Source organism: Haliaeetus leucocephalus, unplaced genomic scaffold (assembly GCF_000737465.1).
Source record: "Haliaeetus leucocephalus isolate CR32 unplaced genomic scaffold, Haliaeetus_leucocephalus-4.0 Scaffold830, whole genome shotgun sequence".
Lineage (NCBI taxonomy): Eukaryota > Metazoa > Chordata > Aves > Accipitriformes > Accipitridae > Haliaeetus > Haliaeetus leucocephalus.
Window position 1 is genome coordinate 4,133,417 of NW_010973266.1, and position 12,047 is coordinate 4,145,463.

General features: G+C 42.2%; 1 protein-coding gene across 1 annotated transcript in view; it reads left to right on the top strand.

Moving 5' to 3' along the window:
* Positions 1-12,047, top strand: part of CTBP2 (C-terminal binding protein 2) — a 76,212-nt gene that overhangs the window by 14,887 nt on the left and 49,278 nt on the right. The gene's annotated exons all lie outside the window — the stretch shown is intronic.

Consider the following 12,047-nt stretch of genomic DNA (forward strand, 5'->3'; position numbering starts at 1 on the left):
CATTTATCCTAATTTCTACTGAAATGATCTAGTCAGTCCCAATTTGAAACATAGCTTAAATTTATACTGTCTTTAGAAAAGGGTTGTGCTCTGTTAAATGTGCTGCTTTCTGGAGGTCTCCTCTGGCCGGAGAAAGGCAGGACGCAGAGGCTGGTGCCATAACTCTTCCTCCCCTTCCCACTCTGGGCAGTGCCAGTTGCAGTGTCCAAGACTAGTGTCACTCAGGGGGTGTGAAAGTAGGTGATCTCCTGTAATATTGACTATCATCCTATAAGAAATAGATGGAAAATTTAAAAGTTGCTGTTGGAGTATTTCTTATGGTTTTGGGCGTATTGTTGGAACAGCTTTTCTTTCGTTGGTGTGTGGCGATAAGGCAGATTTGCTGTAAATCATTCTTTATTAATAGTAAGTTAGAGTGTCACAGCACAGGTGACTTTTACCTTTGTCCTGGTTTTGGCTGGGATAGAGTTAATTTTCTTTCTAGTAGGTGGTACAGTGCTATGTTTTGAATTCAGTATGAGAATAACTTGACAACACACTGATGTTTTCAGTTGTTGCCAAGTAGTGTTTATACCAAGTCCGGGATTTTTCAGCTTCTCATGCCCAGCCAGCAAGAAGGCTGGAGGGGCACAAGAAGTTGGGAGGGGACGCAGCCAGGACAGCTGATCCCAACTGGCCAAAGAGGTATTCCATACCATGTGACGTCATGACCAGTATATAAACTGGGAGGAGTTGGCCGGGGGGCGCAGATCGCTGCGCTGGAACTAACTGGGCATCGGTCAGCAGGTGGTGAGCAATTGCATTGTGCGTCACTTGTTTTTTATATTCCAATCCTTTTATTATTATTATTGTAATTTTATTACTGTTACTATTATCATTATTATTTTCTTCCTTTCTGTTCTATTAAACTGTTCTTATCTCAACCCACTTTTTTCCCAATCCTCTCCCCCATCCCACTGGGTGGGGGGGGAAGCGAGTGAGCAGCTGCATGGTGCTTAGTTGCGGGCTGGGGTTAAACATGACAACCTCCTATTTCGATTTTCCAACAGAAAAAGTTTTTAGGTAATGTTTTCTATTGCAGCTCACATAGTGTAAGTTAGTTACGACAGAAATGAAGTGATGGCAAACAAGCTCTGCGTTTTTGGTGTACGCTCTGATAATTCTCCTGTGCAGACCAACAGTCGTGCAAGTTTTACCATCACCAGCGAAAGCAGAACAGAGTGTCATTTTAGGAAGAATATCTTAAGTTATGTCTCTTCCAGAGTTCCAGTGTTCATCTGCTCTTACAGAGATGGGTAGTGGCCTGCAGGGTAACAATTTGCAGTATTATGTGAATGCCAATGAGGTGAAATAGGTTTTGCTTGTGGATGAAAGTGTGGAGCTCACAGGGGAGTTGTACTGCGTGCGTTTGAGCAAAATGTGTGGGGCTTTGTGGAGTTTCCAGTGAGTGTAAAATGCTGATCTGCAGGACAGGGTGGTTTTTGCCTTGATTTTTGTGTTATATATTGCTTACTCTAGCATGCCAAATTAACACTCCTTTGCTGTTGCTTTAAACTTGTCATGAGTTACTTTGCTCTATTAATTTTGCTCTGTTAATTTTGGAGGGGGGAGGCAAAGCAGAGAAGATAAGGGTTAGAAAGTAGTATCCTGGGTACACTGCAGTGTGGAGCTGCATATTTCTCCTATTGAATGTCATAAACGCTCAGGTGTAGTACGCTATCTCATCTTCAAAATTTACTTTGAACTTGACTTAAAAGAGTTGTATCAGCTGAGCCTGGATTTTCAAAAGCTGCCTTCCCAGTTTGATGTTTACTATCAGATCTAGTTGCTGAGTGTACAAGAAATTCAAAACGATCATACGACAAACCTGCTAACGGAGCTTTAGATGTGATTGAAGTTTAGATTATTTTCCTCTGATATATGAGCTTTTTTCTTCTTTCCTGGTCAAAAGATATTCTTTTCTAATCTGTAAATGTGCAGAAGACAACTTTTTTAAGTACACTTTGTCATTTGCCACTTGTTTTGTGATTTTATTGAAACGATGGGATTCACCGTTGTAAGACACTGTTGTGTTGTATTTATAAGCAACAGATTAGGACTGAGTGTAAGCAACATTGTAAAAATTACCTTGAAAAATATAAAAAGCTTACGATTTTCCAAAATACTAGACTTGTAGGCCAGCAGTATACTATACTGGCATCTCTGATGGTTATTTTTTATAATAGGCTCCTAATTGTGGATTATAGCTTAGTAAAGCAGTGAAGAGGGGCCATTCCAGCTACTGTGAAAACACACTTTGAAAAAAAAATGAGTATTTCTCTTGGTTTTGTCATGAAAGGTATATGGAATAATCAGTGAACGATGATGAGAAATTAGGGAACTACTTCAGCAGACTGAGGAGAGAAGTCTTTGCTAACAGAATGGTGTTCAGTAAGAAGAATCTCTACCGCTCCATCAAGCCAAGTGCAATGTGGTGCTTTTAATGTGTTCCTGTTCCATGCAAGCACTTGTGCAGCTTTTCTCTTTAAACAAGTGGACGGGATACAAAGCTATATTTTCCTGATGAAAACCTAAATATTTTGTAGTACGTAGGTGGATTTCTGTGCTTTTTATGAAGTTGCATATACTGTACCATCCCTTTTTACTATTTGCAAGACAAACCCTTGGAGAGTTTGCTAGGGAACGGACTTTATTCCATGCAGCAGGGTGGTGGCAGGTCTGGAGGTGAAATATCCTCGGGCTGCATGTTGTAATCCCTATCCACACTGCCAACCGGATTCTTCTTCAGACAGGCTTACTAAAAACATAACTAGTCGCATGTTGAGGGAAATAGCTTACAAACTGCTGCGGTATTAAAAGAGTATATTAAGAAGCTGCAGTGTTTGTATTACTCTGTTAAACGTGCATCTGGCATGGAAAAATAATCCAAGCTGTACAAGGAGGTGGTATCTTTGAAAATGCCGGTTCATAGACTTTATAGGCAGGTTTATGAGTCTTCCAGGAAGAGAAGTAGTTCAGTCGCATTGCATTACTCAGCTTGACCAATTTCTCTGTTTTGTTTTTTTTTTAATATATAGTTATGACATCTTTGTATGACGGCGTTAATTTATGCTCTAAGCAGGTTGCTTTGAAGAGGTGAGCTTTTGGCACCAGGTAACAGATTTTGCTCTATAGAAAAATACAGGTGGGATAAAGGTGCAGACTTGAGGGGATAAAGAAATTTTAGGGCAACAGCCTGCAGTAAAGACATTTAGAGTAGTCTGTTAAGAATTAAGTGGGTTTGTGATGCCCATCTGAATGAAGCTAAGTCGGAGTGTGCTCACAGTGATCTTGGCTTACCCGTTTCTTTTCTGATTGTCCCAGGGACTTTGGGTGCCTGTTCTGTAATTGGATCCATGTGGGTGGAAAGATGTACCCAGTGAATGGCTGGGGCTTTTGAAAATAATATATGCAGAGCGGTTTACATAATTCCTGTTTGTGGAATTGTGTCTAATTACGTAGCGGGTCAAAATATGCTTTAGAGGTGGAGCTGCTGGTGCTGTATTTAGTTAGACTTGTCCAGCACCCCCTAGTTCAGATACTGTTCCCATTAGCTTGTAATTTTGCCACATTTTAAATTTGTTTGAGCTGAAATTTTCCATTCCATTATGAGTTTTCACCTCGGGGTGAATTAAAAAAAAAAAAAAGTTCCAGCAAAAATTGTGGAGCCGTGTCTGAGTGGGAGATGGAGAGGGATGTTGTTTTTGCTGTGTTTGAAACAAAGCAGAGCTGCAATCCTGCAGCCGTACAGTGTGGAAGCCACGGTACCCGCCTGCTCTGTTTCAGATAAAACGGGTCTGAATTTTGCAGCAGAGTTGCCGTGATGTCAGGAGCGCGCCTGTTATTGTTCCGAAATTTGGGGCAATTTCTCAGCCTTTGAAAGAAATGAAGCGAGCGCAGATAACGCAGCTGAAGGTCGTGTTGTGTGCTCTGTAACGCTCCCCTGGGCACAGGGGTGGTGCGTGCGAGGCAGGGACCTCCGCCAGAACGCAGGCATGCAAAGGGGGAGCAGCAGGGTTAGGTGAAGATGAGCGCGGAGTAAATCGGAGGAAGGAGGCAGGACAGAGCCTGCGTGAGGAAGGGGAGAGCAGGACCTCAGGCAACTGGCCCTCAAACTTAGGTGCTATGAGAAGTAAGGTTACCCTTCATGACCGCCCTGATTTTAATTTGTTATGACCGTCTCCAATTGCGTGATCCTACAGGTATGTGTGTTATTTCTCCTTGTCTTGTAAGCCTGGTGGTTTCCTCCTGCTCTTCCTCAGTGCTCCCTACCTCCTCTGCCTCCCTCTGGGCAGCAGAAAGGGAGTGAAGCTCCAGGTTGATGAGATACCGTGGCAGGCCCTGTTAAGATGACAGAATGTAGGCAAGATGTGCAACATCGCTGATTTTCCTTGCTGTTTCGCTGAAGGGAAGGTTCAGCGGCATAATCTGGCGACAGACGATTGTGTCTCTGGCTGGGCAGCACCGTGGTCAAGGTGGCTTGTTGCAGCATGCGACTCTCACAGCAGCGATTTCAAACCATCAGTGGCAACGACCCTCAGGGCAGAAGCTCACCTGCCTTTCCTTTAGGAAACAACAACAGCGGGAGATTAGGTGTAATTTTTTCTGTGCCACCTGTGGCAGAACAAGGTGTGCAGCAATGCTTCCAAGAAACCCCAAGCTCAGAAGACCGTGGCGCTCCTAGCACATGGCATCCATCGCTCCTGTGGGGCTCCGGTGCCCGCACGAGGCATTCCTGTGCAAGGAAATAACTTGAAGCATCACTTCTGCTGCCCAGTCTGCTACTTCCTCAGCTGTTCTTTACCCTGTGTTTCTGTGAATATGGTTAAAAAAATATTAAATAATACCAGAAGCTAGACAGGGAGTGAGGAGCAGCCCTCTGCAGTTGCTGGCAGTGTCTTTGGGAACAATCTGGCTGGGAAGCCAGAGGAGAAGCTGCTATGGCAGTGTGCAAGGTTGCGTTGTCATTTTCTCATGAAATGTAGAAACTTAAGGGGGACAAGGCAGTAGCGGTGGCACATCCAGGATGCAGGATGGCAGTGTCTTGTCTGTGTGTAAAACAGGGGTTTCCCAACACCACTCAATTCCTCTCTGATGATCCCAAGTGCTGCCTCTGCTCCATACCATTGCAAGTGCGCTAGCTTGCCGTCTTCAACACCATTGCCATGAAATTTTAATGCCTGGCTTTAAAGTTTGCACTGACATTTGTGAGTCAGTCGAGCTTTCAACACATACCCCAAAAGTGGCAGCCCTTAGATGAACAAGAAGCAAAGTGAAAAAAAAATTGCAAGGCCAAGTGAGCCCAGACATTTTCTGATAAGAGTTTTTTCTTCAGGATTTGCCATTATCCAGTGGGAAATCATGTCCTTGCACATTGGTTTGTGCCACTAAAGCTGTCTGTACTTTACAAAATAGCAGAGCTGTTTGCAGTGCCAAACAAGCCATTCATATTCTTTGTTTTCTTTTAGGTCCTTTGATATGTCTAATGGCCGATAAATGCCAGCACAGTCACATAATACTTTTCAGTGCCTAATGCATGAGTCTCTCAGCTTTTTGACTTACTGACTTATATTCCGAGTGGCACCCTAGTGTCCTCTTTGGATGAGACTTCTCTGGTGCTACCCATAATTTAAGATTTCCTGAAAGAATTCCTCAAGTATTTACCTTCCAGTCACTATCGCATCTATGTGTGGTCTTGACCCTCACAGACCCTTGTTTATCAGTGGGAGTGGGACACCGTGGCAGCTACTGATGCCTCTTGGATAGGTCTGAGTCCTTTGATGCAATAGTTCATCTTGAAAACCTTGAATAAGCACCTTCCCATGGTACACCGACCGGTTGGGATGGTGGTTTTCTCTCCGTTCTCATGTTTCCCCATTGATTCTGTGGCTATTCAAAGGAAAAGGAACAGAAGCCCTTGAACGACGTACTTGCATTTTCAGGCTGAAGCAGGAAACTCAGGATGAACTAGGAAATGGCTTTGTACCTCCAGCAGCCAGTTCATATGATTGGTCATTATTTGTTTGTTTGTGGTGGTGTCTGCTGTTCGCTAGATTTTGACCAAGCCCTTGTTAAGGAGGGTATCTGCTCTGAAGCGTTCACAGCATAGAGCACCTGATGGTTAAAACAAATGTGATCTGAAAAGGAGCTGATGTCAGCAGCTGCTGCTGCTCAGAGCAAAATCCACATGTCCTGCAGCAGTCGGGAGAGACAACGTGGCCCTAGTGCTGCACATCCGTGCATGTCTGGTCATCGCTCCGAATTACAGAGTTGGAGAACTCTCCCAGCTGCAGTTGCTGAACCATCCACAAATAACCCAACAACCAAAAATCTGGAGAATTTTCTGCTGGGTTAGTAGTCTGGGTTTCTCGCTGAAGGTCGAGCAGGATGTGGGGAGGGTGCTGGGAGCACGATGTGAGCGAAGCGGGGAGCAGAGGAGGTGGGAGAAGGGTGGTAGCACTGGTGGGAGCCTAAAGGAAAGGTTGGAAGGAAAGGTTTTTTGCAAAGGTTGGAAATGGTGGAAGGAATTTGGGGAAGAAACAGATGGTTTCATCATCAACAAAGTTATCACATTGGCCGTGGCTGCATGGGGCTGGTTAAGTCATTTCAAGGGTGGACAGAAATTCTGTATTCCATAGTTCCACCTGTGATGGAAGTCTATGCAAACCATATCCAGTAATATTTGAATAAATATACTATGTAATGCTAGAGCCTCTGGTAAATACAAACCTGGATCTATGGCAGCGGTGCTTTTTACCTGCTGTTTATTTCAGTTTCTCTTCCATAAAAGTGGACTTAATATTCACACTGTCAATTATTGCTTGTGGTGCACTTTCTTATCATTAAAAAAAACCAAACAAGCCTCAACAGAAGTGCCCCTGAAGAATTGTAATGATTCTGGCTTTTCAGCAGGATTTGAACACTGTGTCCTTGAGGTTTGGGCAAACACACCACTAACAGCAGAATACGGAATAGGTTCTCATTCAACAACTACAGTCCATTCACACTGAAAAATACAGGAACCTTGCTTGTGGAGGCAGATGGGAAAATGTGCTTAAAAACTACAAGGCAGTCAAAATGAAAGTTGTACAAGCAACCTGAATTCTGGCATCCTCTCATTTTCCAAGCCTTAGTGTTTTGTTAACATGGTATTGTCTAGGAAATAATCAGTTATAAGACATTGTGGTACATGTAATGCCAGAAAATGAATTGTTTCAATGCTCAGCATCTCTATTCCAGACCATTGCATGTGTGAGGGTCTCAGGAGTGACTGGGCAACTCTGGAATGGGGCTGCCTCCAGTTCTTGCTCCTTTGTATAATGTAACAGTGGCCAAAATGAGTAAGTTTGATATTTGGGTGGAGGAATTTTCTTCCATTCTTGCCAATTTGAATGCCAAGTAGCATCTGATAATACTTATTTTTACTGCTTAGAACTAGAATCCTATTATCTCAGGAAATTCTTATCACCACTAGTCATTTGATGAGAAACAATGAGTTAAAGATGATATCAAGTGTGGAAGAAACTGCTTGTCCTGAGTAAAAGTGACTTATTTAGAATAAATATAGACCTTCTTTTTTATAGTGGATATGAGTTTCTTTGTTCCATGAATATAAAACACAGTACAAGGATTTCCCCCCCTGCAATAAAGCTTTTTTTATTTTTTTTTAAGTTTCCACCTCAAAGCACATAAACCATCAGGCTTTTAAGGAAGACTCGCTTACCACATTTTGCCTAGAGAGCAGGCAGAGTTAGCTTGTCAGATCCTCTGCTGTTGCACCCTGTGCTGAATTATGCTAACTGAAGATTTGTCTGGCTGCTCCTAATGTTTTGCTCTTCTTAGAGTCCGTATGGAGTTCTTTAGCCTCTCTGGAGGTTTCAAAAAATCACTCCAAATTCACACGAAAGCCGAATTACACCTCACTTTTCCAATCTGGGCAGTGAAAAGTGTGCCATCCAGCAGTGCTCTTCAGTACCCATTCGCTGATAGAGGCATGGCAGGTTTGGGAATTACTTGTCATTAATAGGTTTTGTTAAAATTCTAAGATTTTTACAAAATTGGACAGAATCCTATGGATTAAGAAAGTTCAAGCAACCTTAGTGGGTTCACAGACATTATTGAAGCTTATTGACCTTATTCCATGATTTTGAACCCTTTTGCTCTACTGAATCAAGAACACTGTATATTTCTAGGTGGAATTCTTCTGCTTTGTGATGGAGCTACTGTGTATCTTGTATCTACAGGTATGCTGTTGTCTGTACAGCATGGAGGCACAGGCTGCTCAAGTAGTCTTCCAGTTCTGTGTAGATTTTTTTTCTATACATTCACTTATATGCAGTCTATCTCCTGTGACGTGCCACAGAGAGATATGCATGACAAGATGTAGGACTTGAGCCAGATATGAAGCCAGCCTGACAAAATCCCCTAGGCATCCAGTAAAGAGTAAGACACATTTAGATAAGGTTACAGACAAAAATTTCAATAATTTGGTATGCAACCTTTTTTTGTAATAGATATGTGACTCAAGCTATTGCAAGAAGGAGGGCTCCCTTTTCCCTGAGACTTGAGTGCTATATGCACAGAAATAAGAAAAATACTTCTGTTCTCCTTGTGTTTAAGGCCACATTTATGGTAACTTAATATGTGTCTAACTCTTAATTCTGCCTTGTATTTTTCCATTTTCCCCAGCCTTAAGACAAGGTTCCATGTAACACGCTTTATAACTTCATGTCATTAATTAAGAAACAATTACAGCTGATGACTTCAATACCATCAACTTAATTTTCATCCTTACCACATTTCCCATTTAAATTAACTGGTTTAGGGATTAACATGTTGTCATCATATCTGGGTTTTTTCTCCTTACTCTAAATCCTCCCCCGCATTTAAAGATTACTCAGAAAAAATGATAATATCCCCAGAATATGCAAGGAGAAGCCATGTTAAGGGGTTGTTGGAGTGGTGGCCGCAAGGCAACCCTGTTGCCTATTCCCGAGCTCTGGAATTTGGGAGTGCTGCAGAAGCCGTCTCCAGCATCCAGGGGGTGGAAGTTGGCTGCTTTACCTTTTCCAAATATGTGATGGAAATTGTCCTCAGGGACAGATGAGAACAGGATGGATTTTCCTTCAAAATACTAGAAAAAAACTCGTATCTAACTCCTAAGTTAGAATCTTTCAAGGACTGATGACGTTTGGATCTGGACCAGGCTTTTAGGTTTGATTCTGATTCTACTGAATATTTACTGGTAAATATTTTGACAGGAGTAGGATATCTGGCTATACTAAAATAAAGCTGCAGAGAAACACATTACATGACTTCTCTTTTATATTTTTTGGTATCCACAAACAGATGTAATGGATCGAAGTGCCAAAACAGCGAAGGTTTTCATTATGTCTTTTATATCTGAGAGCTTTCTTCAAAGAGCAAGTTTTCTAGAGTTGGTTGTGTATTTTTGTTGCCTTAAAATTAAACGGCATTGATCATTTCTTACTGACACTTTTATGTAGCCCATTAGCTTAACACTATTAATTTGTTTTGTCCTTTTTTTTAGATTGTCTTTTTAGTTTTTTTTAAACCGAAACACTCTCTGCTGCCATCTAGCACCTCAAAACTTACTAATAAACAGCTTCAGTTCACAAACTAGCCTATAGATTGACATCCATTTTTGAAATAAAAGAGTGTCGCTGCCTGCTGATGATAACAGGTATTTGTCTGAATCAGCAAATGAACCTAAGCAAGGGATGCAGGGCTGGCACCTTTGGCCTCGGGGTCATCCCCATCGGGGAGCAGCCGTCCCCCATAACCGTCCCCATGGACAGTGAGGGACCAAAGTAAGACATACCTGCAGATGTGGTCCCTCCACATTTGATACTTTGATTTGATTATTGCAATACAATAATACAAAACGCCAGTCTTTTAAGAAAGCGATGCATAAATATTTTTTAGCTAAAGTAATATTTCCCCCTGTTTTGTTTTGGGTTTGGCTTTGGCTTTTATCTGTGTTGGGTCTGTAAGGGAAGAACGTGTTTCAAGCTCCTGGCATCATCAGGGGAAGTAAGGCAGAGAGACACTCTGAACCCCAGCCTGTTTATCTCCTCAGGACCGTGTTACAATCTAGTAATTAATTATTTTTTATGCAAAGCCCAGACATGCATGGCAGAGTTCAGAATTACAATATATATTCATTTAACAATGGATTTCTCTACTGCTTTCTGGGACAGCTATAATTCCCATGCTTTTCATTACGCATGCTATTTAAATCTTGATCCTGAATTCTTATTAAAAATGATGAGATTTGACCTCAAAGTCTAATACCCAGTTTTGGAGACAAGGTGCTTGATGTGATTTCTAGAGGATTATTTTTAAGAGCATTCGTAGATTAGATCTTTGCAAATAGCTGAGGGATGTGCCCAATGAACCTTGTCTACTGGCTTTTAGACTGCCGTTCAGCATCCAGATTGATTTTTATTTTGTAGTCCTTGAAAGTGTGGAGTTTTGTGGTGTAGGGATACATATGACATTTTTATTATCCCTTTGCTGATGCAGGAATGTGACAATGCTGTTTCTGCTAACTTTTATTGGAGTTTCCCCATACTTGAAGGCAAAATTGATTCTGATTGAAGTTTCAAGAGCTTGTAGGGCTCATTCCAATGGCTCAAAGTGTGTTTTACAGCTGGGCCTCTTGTTTTTAACTGCGAGTGTATTTTAGATGATTGCTAGCTTCCTGCATTTGTTACCTGCAATTCGATTTTCATCCCGGATGGCAAATAACCAGGGCTTTGCCGAGGAGCAGGATAACGTGAGGTGACAAGTTACTGCGTGCTCATCGGGGTGCTTCTGTGCATACCCTAATTCTGCAATAAATGCAAGGTAATGGGAGGTAGGGTACCCTTTCAATGAAATGCCTCCAGCCAGAGAGTCGTTGGGATGTGGCAGTGATTTGAGACGGCCAGGAGGGTGGGAAGGAACCTGTCTCCTACACCAAACTCCTTCTGAGCAGAGATAGGCACAGAAAAGCAGCGGAGAGGCAAGGGGTCAGATCCTCAGTGATCAAGTGAAATATGTAGTTTCGTTATGTGAAATGCCTTCGTGCGCCTTCTCAGCACGATGCCAGCTGGTGTGAGTGGAAGAGGCTTTGCATCCTCTCGTCACGTTGACGTGTGGAGTTTGGGGGGATTCTTGGGAAATTACTCAGAACAGCACTGCAATACTGTGTTATCAATTTAGAGAGTAAATGTCTGCTTTATTTGGCATGGGAGGTAGGCTCCTTTGCTGTGCCTCCATGTTTATTTAGGTACGATATTGACCTTTTATTTTCCATATGCATGGGCCCATTTGTATGTAGCCAGTGGGAACGGCAGTTGAACCCAGTTACAGATTCTAGTTTGTGCGTAACATTTAGAGGCAGCGTGTGCTAGTGCATTCCTGTAGCTTGTAATGCATGTGAGCCAACAGTTATGGCACATTTCTATCCCAGCGCCAGGGGGGTTGAGTTACAAATGGACGTAAGCTTTTGTTTTTTGCTTTAAAGTCATCAAAATACAGAGTTACATGAGGCAATGATTGTTTAATAATCTGCTGATCTTCGGAGTGTTTTGTTGTAACGCACCAAGTTGGTATTCGAGAGTGTTTTGTTGAAGTTACAAAGCATCTATGCTTTTGGTTTGGAAATTGGTAAAAGCATGTGGCATGGCTTCAAGCGCTGAGTGCTTTCAGATGCTGTTCTGTTCCTTTGATTATTGAAAATGATTCCAGCACAATCCTGCTAATTTTCTCTTTGTACTCCTCTAATTTCAGGAGACTGTTAGAAAGTCCATCTAGGCAGAGTGCTTATTGCCACTGCGAGAGAAATTTTTGCAGAGCCAAATTTTAGCAAATGCAGTAATTTCCAAGGATTTGGAACATTTTCTTCCTGCTTTTCTTCTCCCAATTTTTTTTTTTTTTTTAATTTGTGTGCGTGCGCACGTGTGTGTGTATGCGCATCATTCACGGTGCATGCTATTCCTTTT